We start from the raw sequence: 18,360 nt of genomic DNA on the forward strand, positions 1-18,360 counted from the left end.
CAGGCTGGTTTGGAGCACCGGAGATGGGGTGCAAAGAACATTGCGGCGGCTTGCAATTTCGCATGCAAGGGGGGGGACATCTTGCTCCCTGAGACCCTCTTTTGACTCCCTGACACGTTTGTAATGTTTATGGCTGCAGAATCAAAGTCAGAATCGAAGTCAGTAGGACTTGCCATGAAAGCGAGCATCTGTAAAAGGCTTCTGCTGAATGCAGGCCCTCAGTGTTTCTTGTTCATGCCAAGAGAATACTTGTCTGGACTCGTGTACCATGGGAAGATGGTTTTTTTTTTTTCCTTTGCCAAGGAGTCCTTGCTTGATTTATGCTTTATGGGATGATTGTACTTAGTTCATTGCCCTATGACTGGATTGTCCAAAATATGTCGACTCTCTTTCTCAGTGTGCGCTTGTTCGTGTGTGTGTGTGTATGGGATTCCCCAGGAATAGCATTCAGCATGGCCTTGCTTGAGTGAGACTTATTTGCTTTCCTTTTAGAGTAACATATACCCGGCCTGCGTTATTCGAGAGGGGAGTATACTGTTTGCTCGAAGCTCCCTAATGAGAATTAATCAAATGAGCAGAAGGGAGAAAGAGAACTTTGCGGTTTGGCGTTGTCTAATTTTCAAGCTGGCTTTTTTTGGGGGGGAGGTAGAGCTTTGGAAAGGTGGGTGGGGAAAAAAAGGAACTTTGCAAAATGGAGAGAGATAGCAAGAACGTAATAAGGATATTGGATGTTTAAAGAGGGGGGTGGAAACGGAGGAATATGCGAAAGGGGTGGAGATCCACAGGATGCGACGCTGAAGTAAGGAAAGGAAGTGCTAGCTTTTAAAAGGAGCCCTTTTTTAAAAAAAGGTTTGTGTACTGATAGCATCTCAGCCTGTCTAGCCTGCTGCTGAAGGGGAGGGGAAGAGAGAGGGGTGGGGGTCTGGGGGGTTGCAGGAAATAACATAGCTGGCCTGGTGGGGGAATGCTTTCTTTTTTTCCTTCTTTTTGGGTAAAATTTCATCTCGAGAGCTCAGAAAGAATGGATAGGGGCTGGTTTCCACAAAGGTTCTTATGCTGCAATTCACCCCTTGAATGCACCTTAAGGTAGATAAATCCCCTCCCCTAAATTCTTCTGAGTTTTGAACTTTACTGTACCAGAATTTTTAAAAGGGGGAGGGAGTCTCTTAAAAGTCCACGTCTGCTGGTGTGTTTTTGCATCGCGGTGTAATAGTAGATTTTAATGAGAAGAGGATGGGAGAGAGCGTCACTGGCAAAGGCTTGTTGCTTGCTCTGAAGCACAAGCCGAATATATCATTAAAGGGAAGGAGCATTTGTTTTGAATTTGGCCTGACTTACTAATAACTCTCTGCCGCACACCTAGAAGCGGAGCCTCTTAAAATTCTCCAAGAGGAGAGGCTGAAGCAGAGTGTCTTGAAAAGTCCTGCTTTATTTCAGTGGGAGAGATCTGAGCACATGCTTGGATTTTCCATTGGGATCCAGGAGATTGAGAAGTGTTTGGGATTGGTGTGATCTTTCAGAGGGGTTTGTAGAACTTTTCTTCTCTCGGTGAACACCTCTTGGGGAGAGGCTGTGGCTCAGTGGTAGAGCATCTTCTTGGCATGCAGAAGGTCCCAGGTTCAATTCCCAGCATCTCCAGTTAATGGGACTAAGCAAATAGATGATAGGAAAGACCTCTACCTGAGACCCTGGAGAGTCGCCGCCAGTCTGAGTAGACAATACTGACTTTGGGTGAAAACGCATGGGAGGTTTTGCCTGGGATATGCCAGTCTCTAAATCCACATTTTCCCAAGCCAAATTCTCAAAACTCAAAAATAAGCCCCCATGCAGAGTTTTGAGAATTTAGATGGGGAAAATGTGCAGCTAGAGAGTGGCAAATCCAAGGCAAAACCTCCCATGCGTTTTCGTCCTTTGACGGACGAAGGGTCTGATTCAGTATAAGGCAGCTTCATGCATGAAGTCTGTTAAAGTCAGTACTGTCTAGTCCAGGGTCTCTCAGGTTGAGGTCTTTCCCATCACCTACTTGCCCAGTTCCTTTAACTGGAGGTGCTGGGAATTGAACCTGGGACCTTCTGCATGCCAAGCAGATGCTCTACCACTGAGCCAGAGCCCCTCTCTATGGCTCTCCAGGGTCTCTCAGGTTGAGGTCTTTCACATCACCTACTTGCCCAGTCCCTTTAACTGGAGACGCCGGGGATTGAACCTGGGACCTTCTGCGTTCCAAGCAGATGCTCTACCACTGAGCTACAGCCCCTCCCTCCAAGCGGTGCACTTGGAGTTTTAGATAGCTGGAAGGTGTATTCAAACAGTACTTTTAACGAACTGTTATCAGGTGCAAAGTTGCTTTATCTTCAGGAAAAAGTTGCAGTAACTTATCGAACTTATATTGTGCTGGGCGGGGGGGACAACGTTCCCTCTTCCTTTCTAAGAGATAGCCGAGTTAAAAGGAAAATCGCCTTCTTGCTTTCTTCTAAGAAAACATGGACTGATTTAAAAAACCATTGATCTGGCACCTTTTGAGATACGGAGACCTAGCTGTATGTTTCAGTGAAATGAGGTGTCATTTCAGCATTGCTACTCTCCTATGATAGAAAGACTGTTTCCTCTGTTATTAGGCGTCCTGCTTGGTTGTTTTAGTTCAGGAAGAAAAAGGTTTCCCTAAGTTTCATATTCTCCAATAATATCAGATGGCGCATCTGTGCAACCTTTCTCTAAGGTGAGGCATGTGGCATGAACTTTGGCAGGTTCTTCTTTGGTGTGAAACCCCTGTTCTCCTGTACTGAAAACTATCAAGCATTCATTTCATTTATTTTTCTATTTATGCTCCTCCTTTCTCCCCAATGGGGACCCAAAGCGGCCTGCATCCTTCTCTGCTCCATTTTATCCCCACAACGGCCCTGTGAGGTAGGTTAGGCTGAGAGAGCGTGACTGGCCTAACGTTACCCAGTGGCAGAGCGGGGATTCGAACCTGGGACTCCCTGTCCTAGTCTGACAGTAACCATGGTGGCTCTCACTGGTCCAGTGGCACAGCAAGGATTCGAACCTGGGACTCCCGGTCCTACTCTGACAGTAACCATGGTGGCTCTCACTGGTCCGTTTCTGACGATTGGCACCCAGCCGGGTAAGATATGGAGGGGCTGTGGCTCAGTGGTAGAGCATCTGCTTGGTATGCAGAAGGTCCCAGGTTCAGTCCCCGGCATCTCCAGTTAAAGGGACTAGGCAAGTAGATGATGTGAAAGACCCCTGCCTGAGACCCTGGAGAGCCATGGAGAGGGGCCGTGGCTCAGTGGAAGAGCATCTGCTTGGTATGCAGAAGGTCCCAGGTTCAGTCCCCGGCATCTCCAGTTAAAGGGACTAGGCAGGTAGGTGATGGGAAAGACCCCTGTCTGAGACCATAGAGAGCAGCTGCTGGTCTGAGTTGACAATACTGACTTTGATGGCCCAAGGGTCTGATTTAGTATAAGGCAGCTTCATGTGTTCATGACACATCAGGGAAAATTGGCCACTAGGATCAATACCTTTAGGGGAGGGGCCGTGGCTCAGGGGTAGAGCATCTTTTTGGCATGCAGAAGGTCCCAGGTTCAATCCCCGGCATCTCCAGTTAAAGGAACTGGGCAAGTAGGTGATGGGAAAGACCTCTGCCTGAGACCCTGGCGAGCTGCTGCCGGTCTGAGCAGACAATACTGACAAGGTCTGACTTGGTATTCAGCAGCTTCATGTGTTCATGTGGCAGGAAAATGAGAATTTCTTACCCAGCTCAGGCAATTTGGTGGAACTCAGATCAGGGAAGGCATCACGCAGTTGCCAGCCAATTCTCCCAGGGGTTATGCAGCCTCTCCTTCTAATTTAAGAAGGTGTTTGCCTACAAAGAGGAGCATCTTAAAACACTAAGAGAACCAGTACTGCGCATGTGCTGAGGTTTACAGACGCATAATTTGCCTGGAGACTGCAGAAAGGCCTGGTGTTTTCTTTAAAAGGGGATGCCTTTTACAGCTACAAAGACTATTCCGTTCTGCTTCATGTGGCCGAAAGTACTCTCCCGGATGAATGGCGGAGGTGTGGGTGGGTTGGGGGGGGGGAGAGTGTCGCCGAGAGGATGTGGGAGGGAGACCAGCATGGAATGATGAGAGTAATGGGGAGGAGGGGGGGGAGAAGGAGACGCTGCCCAAGTGTCCCCCCCCCCCTCGAAAATAACCAATCTGAGCCTCTCTTTCACTTGCTCTGTTTGCTGTTTTCCTTCCTGGCTTTGGCCGAGACGCTGCAGTTCCAGTTAATGAATGAGGCTCAGTTCTGGGTGGGAGGAAGGCTGCAAGGCTGGAGCCAGTGACTTGATTCTTTTGGCAGGGGAAGAAAAAGAGAGAGAGAGAGAGAAGGAGACGGGGCGGGCGGTGGGGGGGGGAGAGAAATATAAAGGAGCTGAATGTGAAAACTTAATCCCGTGGGGGTCCTCACAAAGGGACCGGTTCCACCAGGGGTGACCTTTAATTCACTTGGCAGTGCCCCCTTCCATGTCGTATGTGGCCTTTGGAGAGCGGGGAAAGGCGGGCAGGGTGAAGGGGAGGACCTTGGGTGGGGGGTGTGGTGGGGGGGAGAGGAAAAAGAAACCTGGACCGACTGGCCAAGTTTTGCATTGCTGGATCTAGTTTTAACTCTCGTTTTCCAAAGCGAAGGTCTTCCCAAAGGCTAAAAGGGAAAAGAAAATTCTCAGCCAGAGAAACGGAAGGAGTAAAGATGAGTCTCTGGTTTAACTGCACCTCTTAACTCTTGTCTCTCTTGGTCAAACAAACAAACAAACACCCCAAAACACTCCCATATTGTGGAGTTGAGAATAATTTGGGTGGTGGATCTCTAGAGCTGGAAGACCCCCTCCCAGTCTAGAGCGCTCAGTTAATGTTAAGGATCCTGGCTATGGTCAGGGTTCAAACGTGACAAAGAAGAAGAAGAGTTGTTTTTTATATGTCTATTTTCTCTACCTTTTAAGGAGAATCAAACCTGTTTGCAATCTCCTTCCCTTCCTCTCCCCACAACAGACACCTTGTAAGGTAGGTGGGGCTGAGAGAGCTCAGAGAGAGCTGTGACTATCCCAAGGTCACTCAGCAGGCTTCGTGCGTAGGAGTGGGGAAACCAACCCGGTTCACCAGATTAGAGTCCGCCGCTCATGTGGAGGAGCGGGGAATCAAACCCGGTTCTCCAGATTAAGAGTCCACCGCTCTTAACCACAACACCACGCTGGCTCCACAGAGGGAGAAAGATGTGGATCCCAACCTGAAAACGAGTCAGTGTGATGCTGCCCAGAGTTACTCTAGTCCACGCCTCTTGAAACCAGTGGACGTAGGCTGTGGAGTTACCGCGCGGGATTGTACTGTGAGACGCAACGATTTGCCCAAGGCCGTCCATAGCTGAATTGGATTTTGGACCAAGGCCCAATCCATTACTGGACCGTTCAGGTCCTCAGCTGGAGACAGGTTGCTCTTGGAAGACGTTCGGATCCAGCTCCTCCTTGGAGCCTAGCAGAGAGAGCGTTTTCACATTTCTGGCAGCCGCTCTGACTGCCCTCGCGGACTGGATGGATATTGTCCGTCTCCTCCTTTTCCCAACACTCCCAGGGACCAAGATAGCATTCGAGTGCCAATGACTTGCGGTCTGCTTTTATTTGTGTGTTTTATTTGTGATAATTACTGTTCTTTAAAACAAATCAGACTCACTGGCTACAAGCGTAGGTACCTACACAGAGCTACTTTAAGTGCTAAGTTCTCAGTTTGAATCTTGGTCAGCATCTTCAGCTTGAAACCTGGCAAGAGAGTTTAGCTGGTGATTGTGTAGATGTAGTGACACATTTCTCCCCCCCCCAAAAAACCCCTATATATCTCGTAGTATTAAATTAACCCAAGGTACCTGACATCTACTTTGAGTCGTATGAGAAAGGAAGTTAAAAGTAAATTTTGGGGGTGGGGGGAGGAAGAAAGGTGACCTCCACCAAACCGTTCGGTGAAGACGGGCAAAAGATGACCATTACTTGTTTCTTAGGTAATTCCCAAAGCAGCTTACATCCATTTTATCCTCACAACAACCCCATGAGGTAAGTAGAACTGACCCCTCAGCCAGGGACAGTCTTGCAAGTGTACAAAGGGCAGCTCCTGCCAGTTTGCTGGCAGCCAGATGCCTCCCATGGGGAGGGGCCAAGGCTCATTGGTAGAGCATCTGTTTGGCATGCAGAAGGACCCAGGTTCAGTCCCCGGCATCTCCAGTTAAAGACTCCAGGCAAGTAGGTGATGTGAAAGACTTCAGCCTGAGACCCTGGAGAGCCGCTGCCAGTCTGAGTAGATAATACTGACTTTGATGGACCAAGGGTCTGATTCAGTATAAGGCAGCTTCATGTGTTCATGTGAGGTAGGTTAGGCTGAGGATGTGTGACTGGCCCAAGGTCACCCAGCAAGCTTCCATGGCAGAGTGGGGATTCGAACCTGGGTCTCCCAGATACTACGTCACACTGGCACTCATTAGTTTTAGTCCCATGGGAATCCCACCCAAACCATGCACTGAATAGGGTGATGTTACATAGCCAAGTGGATCTGGTATGTGATGTCAGTTGAGACAAGGGAGGGCAGTTGAGGTGAGGGTAAGTGAGGGCAGCGTAGATTACTGTCAACGTTTTTTCCCAAGGAGTGCTGAAATGGGTGAGGAATATTTTGTTCCGATGCCAGTTTTCTCCTGCAGAACTTTGGCTCAGCTAAGCAATCATATCCTATCTTGATTCCCGAGTTAAACACTTCAAAACATAACCTTATTTACCGAATACTTTTAATTCTGCTTCAGTTTATGTTTTACTACCCAAACAAAAAAAAAAGCTCTGAAGGGGAAACTGACTGCCATTTTATTACTAAATAGCAAACGGGCCTGGAATGTCTCAGTGTGCCTTTTGATCCCTCCTGGTATCTGTGTCGGCTTGGAGAGGTGAATTTTTTTTAAGGGTCTTTTTTCACAGTGGAAGTGCAATTCTCAGTTTTGTGGCAGGCCCTGTTTCTCTACTTAAAAATCTGCGAGTTCACAATTGCCGTTCAGTGACTTGAACGAACAGTTCAAGGGTGGGTGGGATGACTTCATTTAGAGAAACCTAGTTCCGTTGCAGCCCCTTCCCTTCTTTTAACAAAAGTTTATAAGCTGAAGGAGAAACACACTTGGGCGCTTTCACACATGCCGAATAATGTACTTCTAATCCACTCTCAATGCACTTTGCAGCTGGATTTTACTGTGTGAAATGGGAAAATCCACTTGCAAACAATCATTAAAGTGTTGGTTCTTGTAGGTTATCCGTGCTGTGTAACCGTGGTCTTGGTATTTTCTTTCCTGACGTTTCGCCAGCAACTGTGGCAGGCATCTTCAGAGGAGTAACACTGAAGGACAGTGTCCAGTGTCCAGACACTGTCCAGACACTGTCCTTCAGTGTTACTCCTCTGAAGATGCCTGCCACAGTTGCTGGCGAAACGTCAAGAAAGAAAATACCAAGACCACGGTTACACAGCCCGGATAACCTACAAGAACCAATGAACTCTGACCGTGAAAGCCTTCGACAATAATCATTAAAGTGCATTGAAAGTGCATTATTCAGCATGTGTGAAAGTGCCAACAATCCAGCATTTTTTAGTTGCAATCAAGTTCCTTCCTTCAGCATCAGATTCTTGGAACAACTAGCGATGCTTTTTTGGGGGGCGGGGGGGCATCCTTTATTCAGAGATCTGTCTGAACTCTCCCTGCAAGGAAGAGAAGGTTGCTACGGACTCTTAGGAGAAATGTGTTTATACATTAAGTATGTGCATTGATTTTGAACGGCTTGCCTCAAAGCCCCAGGTCTTTCCGCAAGGGGACAAGGTTATCAGGGGTTAACGGTAAGATGACAGCAGTGTGGAGTCTTTGAAGTAAAGCAGGCCGCCTGCCAGGCGAGGCAAGAGCATTGAAGTTCTCCTCGCACATCATCTGACCATAGCAGTGTGTAGCCAAGCCAACCAGGTGAAGAGAGACTGGCTCTTGGCAAGCGCCCCGATGTAGCTCTTGGCTCCCAGCACTTCATTCTAGCTTCTCTCTCCCTCTCTCTCTCTCTTATTTCCTTCCATAGGAAAGGAGGGCGACATTGCAGGAATCTACAAAACGGAGATTTGGGGCGGGTGACATTTTGCCTGAAGCCCCGGGTATATTTCTGAGCATGGCTCAAACTGCACATTGGGCAGATCTGAGATGCGCACAAACGCCGCAGCCAGAGAGAGGAACAGAAATTTGCATCCTGTAACCCGGCTATGTACAAACGGAAAAAGAAGAACTAGATTCAAATCTGGTGGCGCCTGAGAGACCGTCAAGGTATTCGGGGTGCAAACGCTCGAGAGTCAAAGCTCCCTTCCTCTGACAAAGGGAGCGGTGACTCGCGAAGGTTTGTACCCCTGAAAAGCTTGTTTGTCTTTAACATGCCGCTGGATTTGAACCTAGCTCTTCTATTGCAGATCAACAAGGCTAACCTTCTGGACCTATCTTTAATTAAAAAAAGTTTATTATAAGAGGTGTGCATTCAACCAAGAAAAGTTTTTTTTTTTTAACGCATTGTACGTTTACATTTTCCATGATGACACCTGGTCATTTTTTGTTCTTTTTTAAAGCAGGGATCCGCATTGACTCTCCTCGTTTTGGTTCCAGTTAAGTGATGGGTGACATTTCAAAAGTTATCCGTGTTTAAACTTTTGCCTTAGTGTTCCCGATGCAGCAAAAAGCTCGTAGTGACTGTTGAAACTAACGGAGGGAGTTAGTCACAGCTCACTGGAGTATCATTGCTTTCGACTAATTTTAGCCGGGTGGCAGCCATTAAGAATTTTGTGGGGGCTTGTGTGTGCTGGTTGAAAACATAATCTTTATCAGAAGAAGCTGCTTTTAAAGAATCCTTGCATTTATTGTGAGTGTTAACATCTAAACAGAATCTTTTCTTTCTTTCGTGACTGCCCCCTTTCCACTGAAAGCTTCGCTTTTGCCAAGCACGTTTTAATCTTTTGTATGGCTAACTAGCCAGTGGTTTCCCCCCCGCTCCTGCAGTCTTGACCAGTATACAGAAGTATGCTTTCAGAGTCTAGCCTAACCTCCTAATGCTGTGAACCGGACTTTTATTTATGGATCTGCCTGCTAAATAAAATTTGCCCAAAGGAAGTGGTGAGGGTTTCGGCCCGGGAGGTGGTTTACTTCGGCATATAACGGGGTTGGCAGTTTGAGCCTGATGGGTAATTATAAATAGGTGCGGTTGCACCGAACAACTAGGAAGTTTGCATGAGGTGTAGAAGTCTGCATGCTAGAAAATACTTCAGTCCCCAGGTGCCTCGTTGCATGCGCTTTCCATTATCAGTACATCGCTCTCCTGAGAATAGTGATAATTCAGGGCACTTCTGCTTGGGCAGTGATGGTAGGCATGTGCTGGGAGAACATGTTTCCCTCCCTCCTGTCATTCGTAACATGATGCGTGATGCATGTGTCCAGTAAGGCCCTTTTCAAACTGCCCTTATGTTCAGGTTGAGCATCAGGATGCTAACAGATTATTTGGTGTCAATTCAGACACAACCGTTTTGGCTCCCGGTTGCAAACTTTTTTTAGTTTTTTTTAGTTTTTTTTAGCCTGTTCAGACAAAGCCGCTTGTGTCCCATTGGCATTGCGAAGCTCAGATATTTCCTCCCGTTTTCCATTTTTTCCTTGCGCTTCCCTCTTCTCGCCGCCGGCATACCCGGGGCGAATGGGGACGGGAAGCTGCCTAATGGCAGCTCCTCCCCAGGAACTCCTCCCGGGACGCCCCCCGCGATGCCAGCGCGGGCCTTGATGCTGGCAGGAATGCACTGTGAGTGTCTGAACTTGAGTTTGCATGATGCATGACTGTCATTTCAGTGGCCTGAACTTCTAAAATTTCAAACACTGTGACCACATTACGCAACGACCCCCTCCCTCCCCTATGGTAGCTGATGCTAATGACTCAACAGTGTGATAACTGGTGAACTTGTGAAAGGGATGAGGTTCAGTTCTAGACAGAAGCAGACGGGAGCTGTCCTTGACACACTGTTGGGAAGGCCCGGTCTTTCGTCATGCTTTCCTGTGATCTGCTCCATCCAAAATTATTTCAGACCTGAATTTCTGAAATGCAGACGTTCCTTTTCTGTTCTTTTCAGCTCCATTGAATAGGGCCGAGGGCCCCAGTCTTCTTGGCATCAGAACCAGGGACCTTTTCCTTTGTATTTTCTGGCATTGCATATCACAGCAAGGGAAAACTTTTTCTACTTTTCAGTAAACGGGGCAAATATATGGGGAACGTGGGGTTAGAATTTGGCGCTCAGCCGTTCCAAACATTCCTCCGCATCGGTGTTCGTTACGTGATGCTTTTGTACAAAAGTAGAACAAGATGGTTTCAGGAATTACTTTGTAATCATTGTCTTCTCACCTTTTCGATGACTATTGCGGTGCGTTTCATACACTCTGCCCTTCACATACTCGCAGAAAACCATAAAGCATATAGGATTGACCATAGAGGCCGCGGACACATTATTCTGTGTAAATCTAGCAGTCATAATCCAAGAAGGCTTTCAGAGGGGAGTGGACATGTTCATGGAGGAGAGGGGTATTCATGGCTACTAGTAAAAATGAATATTAGTCATGATGCATATCTATTCTCTCCAGGATAAGAGGAGCATGCCGAATATATTAGGTGCTGAGGAACACAGGCTGGATGGTGCTGCTGCAGTCGTCTTGTTTGTGGGCTTCCTAGAGGCACCTGGTTGGCCACTGTGTGAACAGACTGCTGGATTTGATGGGCTTTGGTCAGATCCAGCATGGCTTTTCTTATGTTATTATGTTCTAACACACACACACACACACACAATAGAAGGGAATTGGCCCAGGGTGGTTGTGACACCTTTGTCTCCATAATCGAAAGACAGCTGTTATTTCTGTCATTCAGAGTACACCTTTGGTGCACCCTTGTCTCCTGAGCGCATATTTCCTATTGCTGTGTTTGCTGTGTGAAGGGGATGTAATGCTCTCCTGGATTGCCTGCAGTTTTACTATTAACTAAGGGTTATTCCAGGGTTATCAGCTTTGCGCTATCAAAGCGGTCCCATCTCCGCAGCCGCAGGGACTCCCGCGGGGGTGGTTTTGGAAGAGACGCAGGTACCTGACCTCAATCCCTTTGGCCAAACATTTGGGCCCGGGCCACAGCTTTTATCAGACTGGGTGGCTTCTGAGAGACGAAAGTGGAATTCCGACTGGTGCCGTCTCCGAGTGACCTCGGAAAGGGAGCCCGTCTAAAAGAAGACGACAACAGGCCAGGGAGAGGTCATAGCCAGCGAGTACCCTCTTCTTGATCGGGATTGAATGACCCGCGCAGCGCAACTTGGCCGGCTGCCCAGTGTCACGAAGTACCTTCCTTTCCAGTGTTATTTTCAGCTCAATGATATTATTAAGTGCAGGCAGACGGCCTTCGTTCAGCTCGCATTCTCCCAAAAGAAAGTAAAGTTCATGTTTACCGCCTTAACTTTTCACCCAAATAGCTTGGCGTTCTCTTGCTACCCTCCCCGTTCACTGCGGGGTGGGTTTCACGGCACAGCGAGAGGAAGAGTTCAGGAACTGCGTAGTTGCGACCCAAGAATGCGGGCTGGTGCAAATGGTGGGAACTGAAATTGCTTGGCAGCTCCCGGGATCTCTGGCCCCTGGCTTTTAATTAGCTCTTTTAACCGACATTAAAATACTGGGTGTATTCATAAAACGTTCGCTCGCTGTTAAGCTGGAGGGAATGGCTAAGTAATTTAATCACGTGAGGCCGGTGCGTCTCCAAGAAGGACTGGGATTTTGAGCGAGAAAATTTTCTTCAGGGGTTTTGTGGGGATTTCCTTCTTCGTCCCGCTTGTTCAGTATGCCTGTGTTTGTGATGGGCATCTTCCGTACCCTAAGTGTTTTATACAAAAGGAGGAAGCATGGATCCTTCCATATAGGCTTCATCACCCACCTCCCCATTGCCGCATGGATCCTTCCATATAGGCTTCATCACCCACCTCCCCATTGCTTCATGCCAACAAAATCCCCCCGTTTTAAGCCTCCCTCAGGGATATGGGCTCTAAAATGTACAATGACAACGTTAGCCAAAGCCCACCCCCTCTGGTGAAGAGCACACAGATTCACTTAACATAGATTAAGATTCTCATAAATTTCCCTCCGCTGCATTTAAATTGTGTTTGTCAAAGCCTTGGTTCATATATTATCTGGGCCCTTCCGTATTAGAGACGACAGCCTCCAGGTGGGACCTGAGGATCCTTCGAAATTACAGCTCATCTCCAGACTACCGAAATCAGTTCCTCTGGAGAAAACTGATGCTTTGGAGGGTGGACTCGGATGCATTCTGCCCCACTGAGGTCCCTGTCCTCCCCAGGCTCCATCCCTAAATCTCCAGGAGTTTCCCAGCCTGGATTTGGCACCCTACCCCCCATTAAGGGTTGCCATCCTCCAGGTTCTGGCTGGAGATCTCCTGCTGTTACAACTGATCTCCAGCCGATAGAAATCAGTTCACCTGGAGAAAATGGCCGCGTTGGCAATTGGACTCTATGGCAGTGAAGTCCCTCCCCAAACCCCGCCCTCGTTAGGCTCTGCCCCCAAAACCTCCCACTGGTGGTGAAGAGGGACCTGGCAACCCTACCCCCCCCCCCATCCCTGCCAGGGACCTGGCAACCATATCCCATGTAGAGAGGGGACCAGTGTGTTGCTTTTCCTTTCAACCTACAGACGTATGAACCAACCACTCCATTTTGGTGCCTGGTTGTGCGGTTTCTGTCCTCTTTGCCCCTCTTTGAGGAGAAATGGCCAATGTTAGTGCTCATGTAGGACACCATCTGTGGGGGTTTTTTTTGGGTGAGGACAGCTCTCTCTTTTGCAAAGGCCCAAATAGCTGGGGCAAGGTGGTTGAAAACATTGCCAAGGACGGCCTTCCCCCTGCTGTATTTAATGCATGTCCCCTCATGGACTGAGTATCCTAACGTGGTTAGGGGTTGACCTGGGGGTGGCGATTGAGTCGGGGTGGTTATTCTGACGTAATTAATGGATTGCAACTAGAAAGTGTGGTCTCAGTTGCTCGTACAATCTGGAGTTAAAAGCAGAGCTCTCCGTGGCTTCGGTATCCACCCGTGTCCCACAGAGACGTGGAACCGTGGCGTTGTATGGTGGTGAGTATGATGCTGTGCAAATACGACGTAGAGTCAAAGGAAGAGAGACCTTATTTGTCTCCGTGAGACTCGGTTCACCTTCAAGGTTTTGTCCCAAGAGCAAGGTTAATGCCTCCGTTTGATAAAAACGGTTTAGAAGGGCCTCTCACACAAATGTGGATTAACGTATTAAGTGTGCTATTCAATGTTCATGAGAAGAAAGCGGTTCTTTGCATCGCTTCGGTGTTGCGGGGACAGGCGGGGAGAGCCATGTGTAGCTGATATTTTCAAGACATAATGGCCACTTTCACCGAGTTCTTGAAAGGAAACGTTGGCATGTGATAGGATATTGCATCATTGCTTAATGGGGGGGAGAGAATCATGGAAAAGGTGAAAGGAAGGAAAATATAATTATTAATGAAAGAATAAAAGAGGTAGGAGAGGATTGTGACGGTCTTCCTGTCCCCTTCTAGTAATCACATGTTTTTGCGGGCCTAATTTTGAAGGGGGAGAGGTGCTCGAGTACTCGTTTTTGTTTTTATTATTTCAAAAAATATTTTAATAGCAGGGTCACCTTTACTTGAACGTAACCCGCCGCCGCCTGTCTCCGTTTACTGAGGAATCGTTTCATGATTCCACCCCCCCTCCCCAGCTTCCTTCCCCAAAAGGCGAGGCAAAGAGAGCTTTTTGGCTGGGAAGCTAATTTTGGTTTGGCTGCAGAGAACTTGGTCCCCACCCAGCGTCATTATCTAGATTTTTAACTCAGGGTGGTGATGGTGGCGGCAGCGAAGCAGAGAAGTTTTTTTTTTTTTTTAAAGGCTGCATACAAATTCGCTCAGCACTTACTTAGCCTTTTAATTTTGTTGTGCGAAGCGGGAGGTGATATTTCTTTTTTGCCCCTCTTTGAATACTGCAGAATATGTTTATGGGCATTGAGAAACATTAAACCTCCCCACACCCCAAAGTGCTAGACCTTGTTAGAGGGAAACTCGGAACAAGAACCCTGTCTGCATGTAGCAACGTGTCCTTCAGCTGTAAGCTTGGCTCACGAAAACGATATGCAAATTGCAGTGTAATTACACTCAATTGCTGCATGCAGATTAGCTGAGACCGTTTTGGCTTGGGATGTGGTTCCGATGCGGCCTTTAGTGCAGCGTGGGACAAATTGCCCACTCCTGGAAAGCTCTAGTTTAAACCAGAAGTGACAGGGGCCGCTCTGCATCACTGGGGACGTGCTGATGTCATGTGTGGGTGCACAGGGAGTGACATGAGCACGTCATTGGCGCCATTGTGATGGAGAGCCCCCCCCCAAGTGGGGTAAGTCTCCTGCCGGTTGCCGGATGGGGGACCTGGAACCCTAGCCGACAGCCACACAAAGTGTGTTGCACTGGTGGTAGCCCAGTCTAAACAAGACGCCATATGGGTGCAGAGTCCCTCAGACAAGTGTTCCTCCTGGGTCACATTGACCTTACCCAAGTTTGATGCCATCTTAAGTCTTGCAAAGGACTTTGTGATTGACGGTGTACCTTCCTCGGACTACTCAAGCGGTGAAATGACGTTTGTCAGGATTGCACACTGCCTGGCCTCATCCTGGCGTCTGCCACTTATCTGAGTAGCCTCTAAGATTTCACATGCATCAGTGCGTGGATTTCTCGCCGGCTTGCATAGGCCGATACAACTTCCTTTAGAAAGTCCTGGCCTTGTCATTGTTCATTCAAATAGGGGCTATTACCAGAGATGGCAAAGAGCTTTGTTTCTTTTTAAGCTTTTTTTTTTTTTTTTTTTGCTTCAGTTTGTTTTCCTAACACAAGGAGAGCCTGGGGTTGTGGTTGTCAGTGCGTAAAAGGGTTTGCTGATCTCTCAGTGAGTATAACTTGTCAAAACACAACAAGACGCCACAGCAAAACGATGCAGGCAATTTGAACAGACAGAGAGGTGGCTTGGCTTGTTTCTTTCGGTGCATTTTGTTGTAGTTTTTTCCCCCTCCACCCCTCCCACTGGCGTAATTTTGAAACACCAGCCTTAATTTAAAAGGGTACAAATTAGTAAACGCGCTTCCCTGTTGTTCAGCTTTTGTGTGTGCGTGTGGAATTTCTACATGTGCGTTTTTTATTCAGTCCATACAAAGCAGGGTGCATTCAGTGTGGAAGTCTTGTCTCCAGAGATGATAGATTATTCAGGTATGTCCTTGGGAGTCTTTGCGGCTCTCTGGTCGGCTGATGAATGATGGGCCCCTAGAAGATGAATGTTGATCTTCCATTATTGCTTAAAATCTCCGTGGGAGGGAGAAGAGTTTTGTTTTGGAAACAGCTTCTCCAAGCGTGCATGCACCCATTCGCTCCCAACCCTTGAAATCCTGCTTGCTACTCGCGAGTAGGCAGAGTCGCTGTCCTTCCATGACAGTTTAGCCAAAAAAAAAAAAAACACCCCAAAACCAGACAGAGTGAGACCAGGTTTTTGTTTTGTGTGTGTTTTTTTTTTGCTCTTTGCAATGCTGTTTCTTTAAGGAATTGATTTACCAGGGAAATTGGAGAGAGAGAGGGAGCGAGATCCCACCCTTATTATTCACTAACAAAAATACATTTTGAGGAGCATTGTTAAGAGTTGGAATCCTAACCACAGGCCGCCGGGGAAATGTGGGGAGGAAAAAACCAAAGCAGAGGCATTCTGGGTAATTGTAGAGTAATGACAACTTTTAGACTGTTCTGTAGAGGGCGGAGTGTCCAAGTCCAAAGACATGAAAGATGCCAAATGTTCATCTAGCTCTGCTTTCTCTGTGTGTTTCCAGAATACATTGGTGGGATTTTGCTTTTTCGGTATTTTCTCCTTGTCATTGATTAAAATGCAAAAGAGCCTCAACTCTGCTTTGGTCCATGGTTTTAAAAATTAGTGCTGAAGGAGAGACGTACATATTTCCCCCCTGTTCTATTAAGGGTAGTGTTATTAAGTCTAGTAGTAGGGGTATTCTGTTATGTCCTTAGCGGGGAAAGGACCGAGGTGACATTTCGTGTTTGTTCGATAGAGGTTTCCGTTCTGTTGTTGAATAATTATGGGTGATGTTTTGGCTGAGAATCATGCTGTTAGGGAGTTCCCTGTAGTAGCTTCCCTTCACTTGTAGTTTCTTGGTTGGTTGAAGACTCGAGGTTGTGGGAAAAGGGGGGACCCAAGGTTGTTGTGTCTACCCATGAGCAGATAGGAGTCCTTTCAGGTAGTAGAGGGTAAATACTTCCCTGGGATGTGGTTCCTTGTTGAGAAAATTGCTCTTTGTTTTAGTTAAGAGGTAGAATTACAACAGTAAGCAAGATGTGTGCATTTGTGTATTGTCTTAATGTGAGATGTATCTAAGAAAGAAGCATGCTTGGGATTACTGGTGGTGGAAAGTCACACTCAATTTACGGCGACCCGGGAGTGTTTTCAAAGTAAGAGAGGAACAGAGGTGGTTAGCCACTGCCCGCCTCTGTGTAGCAACCCTGGACTTCCTTGGTGGTCTCGGACCTGATGAGATCGGGCTAACCTGGGCCATCCAGGTCAGGGTTTGGGATTATTGGGTGGTGGAAAGTCCCATCAAGTCACAGATGACCTATGGTGACCCCTTTGGGTTTTCAAGCCAAGAGACATTCAGAAGTGGTTTTGTCAGGTGGTTTGCCATTGCCTGCCTCCGCGTGAGCTGAGAAAGTTCTTAGAGAACTGTGACTAGCCCAGGATCACTCAGCAGGCTTCATGTGGATAATTACCAATAGTCATTTTCTTTGTTCTGAGATGTTCTTTACAGATGTTCTTGCTGCCAAGAGTAGATTAAATCAGGTGTTTTTTCCCCCACAGTGCAAACATGATCCCTACTTTCGGTAGTGGTTCTTATTGGGTTAAGCTTCATACCCACTGTCCTAAAGAGGCACAGATTCATTTTGTAGGTTGTTGTAGGTAAATGTTCATTGACGACTGAAGCAAGTCTTATCTAAGTCCGACAACTGAGAGCTGAGTACGTCTTAAAGAGCTTTCACTTTATTGCTTTTAAAGCTTGCCCTAGGCTGTATCACTTGTAATGACGAGATGGGTGGACTTAATTTATAGATACCAGAAGTAGCAAAGCATTCATTATCACAGAGGAAAAGGGAACTTAGGAACTGTAAAGGACTTCTTATGGCCTGCTGCTCACTCAAGCGTTGTAGCAATGCCATCCTAAAGTTGATGTTTCCCCTCGGTGATTGTGCCAGGCCCTGTTTATTCATAATATTTATGAGTTTAAAGTACCCCTTTAAAACAAGAGCTAAAATTTTAAAATCTGTACCAAAAATTGCAACATATAATGCTAAAAGTCAACCTTGAGCCGGCTACCTGAAGTCGGTTTCAGGTAGCCGGCTCAAGGTTGACTTACCCTTCCATCCTTCCGAGGTCGGTCAAATGAGTACCCAGCTTGCTTGGGGGTAAAGGGAAGATGACTGGGGAAGGCAATGACAAACCACCCCGTAAACAAAGGGCAAAAACGCATGGTCACTTTATCCTCCTTTAATCCCTGTTTTAGCCAGGATCAAACACACATTAGGTGAAACGCATGCGTTCGATCCTGGCTAAATCCTGGCTGAAACAGGGATTAAAGGAGGATAAAGTGACCATGCGTTTTTGCCCAAAGTAGGCCTAGGAAACGTCAGGATGTGACATCACCCCATGGGTCAGGAATGACCCGGTGCTTGCACAGGGGACCTTCACCTTTTAATGCTAAAATAAATGGCAGCTGATCCCCCCCCCCCAATATAAACTCCAAAATTTTCTTTGATGCTCTGGGAATCCATGTCAGATGAATTGCTATGGAAAGGTTTCCCTAAAGATAGACAGAAGAGAACCCCCTGAACTCTAGATATTGATATTGAAATTGAACACTATGGGGAAACAGCTGTAACATCTGGCTGGTGGATACCAAAAGACAGAAGATTGGATCTCGCAGATTCATCCCTCTGCAAGATTTTCTTCTATCAAAAGTATTCTGTGCCAATGGAAAGTCATCTCCATTGGTAGAATGGATCTACAGCAGGGTTCCCCAGCCCCAGTGTGGTACCCAGGGGTGCCATGTTGCCCGCCAACACCCAAGTGTTTTTAGAAAGTGGGCTTAGCCAGTTGGGGCTTTTGCCTAGCAAAGGCTTCTGATGGGCCATTGGAGATTTGG

At 47.3% G+C, this 18,360-nt stretch overlaps 1 protein-coding gene and 1 non-coding gene across 3 annotated transcripts in view; one reads left to right on the forward strand and one right to left on the reverse strand.

Annotated features, from left to right (window-relative positions):
• Positions 1-18,360, forward strand: part of SMAD7 (SMAD family member 7) — a 54,458-nt gene that overhangs the window by 16,909 nt on the left and 19,189 nt on the right. The window lies entirely within an intron of this gene.
• On the reverse strand, positions 2,183-2,254 carry TRNAS-GGA (transfer RNA serine (anticodon GGA)). Its single transcript has one exon. It is a non-coding gene; the product is annotated as a tRNA-Ser (tRNA).

The sequence above is a fragment of the Euleptes europaea genome, chromosome 4 (assembly GCF_029931775.1).
Source record: "Euleptes europaea isolate rEulEur1 chromosome 4, rEulEur1.hap1, whole genome shotgun sequence".
Lineage (NCBI taxonomy): Eukaryota > Metazoa > Chordata > Lepidosauria > Squamata > Sphaerodactylidae > Euleptes > Euleptes europaea.